A 7,802-nucleotide genomic window follows, 5' to 3' on the forward strand; every position below is an offset into this window, starting at 1 on the left:
ATCTCCTACTGATGCCAGCCATCTACCTCCTGAATATCGTCACATTTACTTGGTAGCTGAGTCCCATCATCGGGAGTTCCATAAAGCATAAAGCAAGCAGCATTCGGGTATCGAATAAACACGTAAAACCCATTCTTGGTTACAACTCTATTGCTCTACTCATATTCAACAGGTGTCACCGAACTCAAGGAACTTTACCCCACGCGGGCATCTAACTACTTTCTCAGTAGACTCCTCAAATGCTCATCTAGATATCTCTCCTAGATTACTCCTCTACTCCAATCCCTCTCTAAAATGGATTCCTGCTGGATACTCTCACTCCGCACATACTCAATAGCAAATCATAGATAACAGCAATTCCTAGGCTAAGGCATCACAAATCAGGCCACTCTAGTCCTAAATTATGAAATACCTAGCCTATCTCTAGCATGCATGATATCTCATAAAATATCTCATAAATATCTCTTAACACAAAAGTAAGGGTATTTTGGGAAATCACCGTTCGGGCTCTGGCTGATTGTACACACTGCTCAAACCCGTTTTCTCTTAAACTCTTTCTCATTTAGAAAAATTTATCTCTTTTGAAAATCTTTTCTTAATTCCTCAGTTTGAGTCCAGATTTACCCGAAGGTGTATCCGAATCCCTCAAACCAAGTCTCTGATACAAACTTGTAACAACGTAAATTTTCAAACAAAATTTTCATTTTAAAAATCGTATACTTTTCATACATATTGTATAGAAATCTCGTTTATTCAAATTACAAAACACAACTCCATTAATAACCCAGGATCCTCAAAACATAACTCTTTCTCTGGTGTGTACAATCAAGCCGGTGCCGTCCCGCGATCCTGAGAAACCTGAAACACATAACACATAACACGGTAAGCACAAAGCTTAGTGAGTTCCCCAAAATACCACACACAACACATAAGCCACTCAAGGCTATAACTCGGTATGACCCTCCGGTCAATGTGTCTCAGCGGGACCCTCCAGTCCCGTAGCTCGTTGGACCCTCCAGTCCGGTCTAGCTCGTTGGACCTTCCGGTCTAGTCTAAATCGTTGGACCCTCCGGTCTGGTCTACTCGAGGACCCTCTCGCCTCGTAAGTCGTTGGACCCTCCGGTCCGGCCTATATATCACATAGCATACATATATCACAATGCACATAATCTCAAACATACACATAACACATAAGACCCTCCGGTCTACACATAGATACCACTCTAGGTAATGTATTTTGAGAAGACTCACCTGATAAGCAACAAGTAAATAACCTTGCACCCGAATCTCGAACTGGCCTCCGCCTAACACAAGGGATGCATATCATTAATTAATACTCTTTTCACAATTCAAACAAACGAAGACTATTCTTTCTCTTTCTAACTCTTTGAAGTGGATAAAAGACCATTTTACCCCTCCATGGTCCTTATTACTCATGTTGACCAGAACCCCAGAGTCAACAGAAGTCAACACTCGAGTCAACAGTCCAAGTTTGACCCGACTCGTCGAGTGCACTCTTGCGACTCGTCTAGTCCCCTCGTATCCTCATAAGTCTCAAAAGTCTAGCTCAACTCGTCGAGTTGACCCCCAACTCGCTGAGTTATCACTCAATCAACCCATCGGGACAAACCCTCACCGACTCGTCGAGTCAGGCTATGGACTGGGCGAGTCCCTTCGATCAGATTCCTCATTCAAATGATTTAAGGCAGATCCATCACCCCAAACACTAGATCTACCATCCTAAGGGTCAATTGTCACGTAAAGCTGCAAGCTTTACGTTTGAACATGGCAAATAAGCTGTTGATGCCAATATAACTCTAACAAGGATGATTAACTGTCACACCCCAAAACCGGAACGGCGGAAATGTTCGGGGGTGGAGGATGTCATGTTCAGTATCACAACAATGCAAAGTAGTAAACAAACAACAACATTATCCATTGCATTAATAATATAATTTCATACAAGTGTGTTCTGTCAAGTTATATAGACACCAAAAATATACATCAAAATAAAAGATGAGTCTTGAACGAGCTCCATCTTCTCAAAACCTGGCACCGGTACCTGTCTACTGGTGACCTGAGAATACAAGTTATTTTGAAAGAGTTTATCAGCTTTAAAGCTGGTGAGTTCATAACTATATTAGTGTCTGTATTTGTATGAAAGTGTTTGTAAGTCTGTAATGTATAAGTTTGAAAAGGTTTGTAAAAGTTTGTAATTGTTTGAACTCCCCTAGAAAACCCTATGTTTCCTACTAAAAGTAGCCTTCTACCAAGGCATCTAGTGTCTGTGTGTGTGTCTCTTGTAAGAGTATGTATTTTCCCAAATCTGACTATCATTAAACAAAAATATAGTTTTTACATTACTGTTTATTGTGTGAATATCACAAATTGAATGTAATGGGAAAATGAAATAGTACTGTAGTGTTGTATTAAGTAACTACTGCTGTACTAACTTTCTTAAACCAATTGTTATTTAAAGTACCATGTGATCGGCCTGTATCCTGCTACCGACTATAGAATGCGACGATGTAAGACGTCGGAAGAAATGACGTTTGGCACCCGTAGACTTGGAAGTCCCACTGTAGCGAGCATCAAGGTGTAGGATAGTCAATCCAGTATAGATCTATACACAAACTCATACGCTCCCCACTTAAGGAGATTCTGGATACAAAACGGGCCATGACAGGTAATGCCATGCCCCCGTTACGTGGCTCACATAACTGTAGTAATGCTCTAGTATATGTATGTGCTAGCTGTATTGTGTGTTCTCTCCCTGTCTAGCAGGTATGTATGTTCTCTCTGTATGGTATTGTTTGTTTCTCATCATAGTATTCTATTGTTTGTTATTGACTCATGTATGAACTGACTCATTGTATGTTTCACTGTTCTAGTAATAGTACTAGTATCTCCCTAAACTATACCTATTACAGTTTACTAGTAATGTTGTTTGAATGTATGCACATATTTGTGTATACCTTTGCTACCCAAAGGTATTGAATAGAAAGAAGTAACCTTTTATATCTATACACATATACATAATATATAACTAGGATTCAAACGACCTTCGGACAAATAACCTGAATACCCTAAGTCCACAACCAAACAAGGAACAGGAAGTAAGGTGAGCTATCAGTCCTAAGTCCTTTCAATCCTACTTATATAACTATATCTATATAGATACACTTTTAACAGAATATAAGTTTAAAAGAGTTTAAGTAAAAGTATTTGACATGTAAAAGAGTTTGACAAAAGCATTTGGTATGTAAAAGAGTTTGTAAAACAGTTTGAAGTAAAACAGTTTGAAAAGTAAGAAATCCACTTGTTTGGTAGTTATTAATCACATGTGATTGATATAATAACTATAATAGTTCAACTTGTATTCCCCACCATAAAAGCATTTAAAAACATTTAAAAGGTTAATTAAGGGGTATGAACTCACCTGTAGTGAGTGGTTTGGATGTACGGATTGTATAGGATGCTAAGTGTCAAGTGAAGACTTGAACACACACAAGGATCCTAGTTAACATATAATAACACATATATGTATCCAATTAGTCATTAAACAACCAATTAACTAAGTTAAGACATCCTAAGACATGTAAAACACTTGATTTAAGTGCTTATAAGTGCTAAGGATTGCATCTAAGGGTTGTAGGACTTGGCTATTGAGTTTGGGGTCCAAGGGTAAACTCTTTTGGAGTTTACGATTTTGGGACCAACTCTTATTGAGTTTACAGTCGTAAACCCATGAGTTTACGGCCGTAAACTCATGGTACTTTTACCATTTTGTGTTTTGAAGCTTATAAGTTCATTAGAAGCATTCCTACTTCATGTTTAAGCCTTAGGAAGTGATTAGGGCACCATTTCACCCCTTTGTGGAGTTTACGGTCCTTGGACCATTTCTCCTTGGGTTTACAGCCGTAAACCCATATGGTTTATGGTCTTTTTGATGTTTAAGGTCCTAATCACTTTAAGGATATGTTCTAGACTAGTATCCATGGCTTGGTAAGGGACTAGGGCACACTTTGGCCCCTTTATTAGGGTTTACGGTCCAAGAACATCTTGGACCGTAAACACCTTTGATCTTGTGTTTCCTTATGTTTTCTAGATGATTAAGAAGTGTAACAAGTCTTATAACACACTAGGGTAAGAGTACTTACTATGTAGAAGCTTGAAAAGGTGTTAAAAGTCCAAGAACACTAGTGTGTGGTCTTGGTGTTCTTGGTGAAACTTGAAGATCTACATATATGGAATGATTTCACGGATGGAATCATGTAAGATCACTAGATTAAGTAAGATATCAACTTTTTAGGGTAAGAAACACTTACAAAGTTGAAGATCAAGAAGGAAAATCGGATGATACTTGAGAGGATTTGACTTCTAGACTTGAAAAGGTGAAAAATGATTAAAATGGCTAAGTGCCATATTTATACCCTTGGGGTTTACGGCCGTAAACTCCATGTTTAGGCCGTAAACTCCAAACTCTTGGAGTTTTGGGACTTTATTGTTGCACAATAAACCCTAGGGAATCCTCTCTCCTGTTATCTCCTGAAGTACTAGGCTTTAGAACACTCAAACTGACTCTACACAGCTCAAAAGTTAGCAGAAACTGTTCTGACTTCTATTGAAGTGAATGGTTGTACAGAATACAAATAACTAAGTAAAAAGACGAGGATATTTCAGTTTCATCTGATCCTCTCGCTCCCAAGTGAATTCAGGTCCTCGCTTGGCGTTCCAGCGAACCTTCACTATCGGGATACGGCTTTGTTTTGTTTGCTTGACCTCCCGGTCCATGATCTCTACAGGTTCTTCCACGAAGTTGAAGCTCTCGTTGATCTCGATCTCGTCGAGTGGGATTACAAGAGTCTCGTCGGACATACACTTTTTCAAGTTCGAGACGTGGAAAGTAGAATGTACGTTACTGAGTTCGCGTGGTAAGTTAAGTTTGTAAGCTACAGGGCCGATTCTGGCAAGAATCTCGAAAGGCCCTATGTACCTTGGATTTAGCTTTCCACGCTTCCCGAAGCGTATCAAGCCCTTCCAGGGTGAGACCTTCAATAGAACACGGTCGCCCACCTGGAATTCCAACGGTTTCCTTCGTTTATCAGCGTAGCTTTTCTGTCGGTCTCTAGAGGCTTTCAATCGTTCACGAATCTGAACGATCTTCTCTGTCATTTCCCGAATGATCTCCGGACCCGTGAGAGTGCTTTCAGGAACTCATCCTTTAGCTAACTGGGTATCAACCACCTCAACCCAGCATAGAGGGGATCTGCACTTTCGGCCATAGAGGGACTCGAATGGAGCAGCCTTTATGCTCGTGTGATAACTGTTGTTGTAGGAAAATTCGACAAGGGGTAAATGAGTATCCCATGCTTTCCCAAAGTCGATCACACATACTCGCAACATATCTTCCAAGGTTTGGATAGTCCTCTCACTTTGCCCGTCGGTCTGTGGATGGTAGGCTGTACTCATGTGCAGCCTAGTTCCTAGGGAACTTTGCAGCGACTGCCAGAACCTCGAAGTGAACCTACTATCTCGGTCCGAGATAATGGATATGGGAACACCGTGCAGTCGTACAATCTCCCGTATGTAAGTTCTTGTAAGCTTCTCCATCTTGTCTGTTTCTTTGATAGGCAAGAAGTATGCGGACTTGGTCAATCTGTCGACAATGACCCATATGGTATCAAGCCCACCCGTTGTCTTAGGCAACTTGGTTATGAAGTCCATAGTGATCCGCTCCCACTTCCATTCCGGTATCTCCGGCTGTTGTAGAAGACCGGAGGGTTTCTGGTATTCGACCTTGACCTTGGCGCAAGTAAGGCATTTACTCACGAAGGTAGCAATCTCTGCTTTCATGTTAGGCCACCAGTATAGCTTTTTAAGATCCAGATACATCTTATCTGAACTTGGGTGGACGGAATAACGAGTGTTGTGCGCCTTGTTCATGACCAAGTATCTGAAACCACCGAGTTTCGGGGTCCAGATCCGATCCATGAAATAATAAGCTCCGCCACCCTTGACCTCCAAGTTCTTATCCATCCCTCTCAGGGATTCACCCGCCACGTTTTCAGGTTTCAAAGCATCGAGCTGAGCTTCGTTAATTTGCGTGGACAGGTGTGAATGGATAGTCATAGTCAAAGATTTGACTCTACGACCAGAATATTCTTTCCGACTTAGGGCGTCAGCTACTACGTTGGCTTTACCCGGATGATAACGAATTTCGCATTCGTAGTCACTGAGTAGCTCGACCCACCGTCGTTGTCTCATGTTGAGCTCCTTCTGGTCGAATATATGTTGTAGGCTTTTGTGGTCTGTAAAGATAGTGCTTTTTGTACCGTACAGGTAGTGTCTCCAGATCTTCAGAGCAAACACAACTGCTCCTAGTTCAAGATCGTGGGTAGTGTAGTTAACCTCATGTATCTTCAGCTGTCTCGAGGCGTAGGCGATGACCTTACTTCGCTGCATCAGAACACATCCGAGCCCTTGATTAGACGCATCACTATAGATAACAAAGTCTTCTATTCCTTCGGGGAGGGATAGTATTGGTGCGGTGCACAAGGCTCGTTTGAGCGTTTGGAACGCTCTCTCCTGCTTCTCTTTCCAGTCAAAGGCCACGCCCTTCTGGGTCAGTGTTGTAAGAGGTTTCACAATTCGGGAGAAGTTCTGAATGAACCTGCGATAGTAGCTAGCGAGGCCTAGAAATTGACGAATTTCTGTAGGCGTCTTTGGTGCTGACCAGCTCTCAATGGCTTTGATTTTGGAAGGGTCCACGTGTATTCCTTCTTTGCTAACCACGTGCCCTATGAATTCGACTCTTCGGATCCAAAATTCGCATTTCGAGAACTTCGCATAGAGCTTCTCCGAACGTAATGTTTCTAAGACCTGTCGAAGATGTTGACTATGCTCCTCCTTACTACGAGAGTAGATAAGTATGTCATCGATGAAGACGATGACGAACTGATCCAAGTAAGGACGACACACCCTATTCATTAAATCCATGAATACTGCGGGTGCGTTTGTTAATCCGAACGGCATCACTACGAATTCGTAGTGCCCATAACGAGTTCGGAAGGCTGTCTTCGGAACATCCTCCCCTAGCACTCGTAGTTGGTGATATCCGGATCTTAAGTCGATTTTTGAAAAGAAGTTCGCCCCTTGAAGTTGGTCAAATAAATCGTCAATACGAGGTAAAGGATAACGATTTTTGACGGTCAGTTTGTTGAGCTCCCTATAGTCGATGCACATACGAAACGATCCGTCTTTCTTCTTGACGAACAAGACTGGAGCTCCCCAGGGTAAGAAGCTTGGTCTTATAAAGCCCTTGCTGAGCAGTTCATTAAGTTGACAGGACAGTTCTTGCATCTCTGCAGGTGCTAGACGATAGGGCGATTTGGCTACGGGAGTAGCCACTGGAACTAAGTCGATTCTGAACTCGACTTGACGTTGCGGAGGTAATCCTGGGAGTTCTTCTGGAAAGATGTCGGGAAAGTTGCGTACTACTGGAATGTTCTGAATGTCTTTCGTTTCCTGGCTCACATCGACCACATGAGCAAGGAATGCGCGACATTCCTTTCGCAAGAATTTCTGAGCTTGAATGCTCGAGATGATACGAAGGTTTGTGTCGGGTTTGTCGCCATATACTACTAGAGTTTCGCCAGACGACAGATTAAGGCGTACAGCCTTTCTTAACATATGATGTCGGCACGATGAAGACTCAACCAATCCATGACGATAATGACGTCGAAACTTTTAATTGAGACGGGCATGAGGTCGATCGAGAATGAATGACTATCTAGTGTTAG

Source organism: Lactuca virosa, chromosome 8 (genome assembly GCF_052849685.1).
Source record: "Lactuca virosa cultivar CGN04683 chromosome 8, Lactuca_virosa_CGN04683_v6, whole genome shotgun sequence".
NCBI classification, from domain to species: Eukaryota; Viridiplantae; Streptophyta; class Magnoliopsida; order Asterales; family Asteraceae; genus Lactuca; species Lactuca virosa.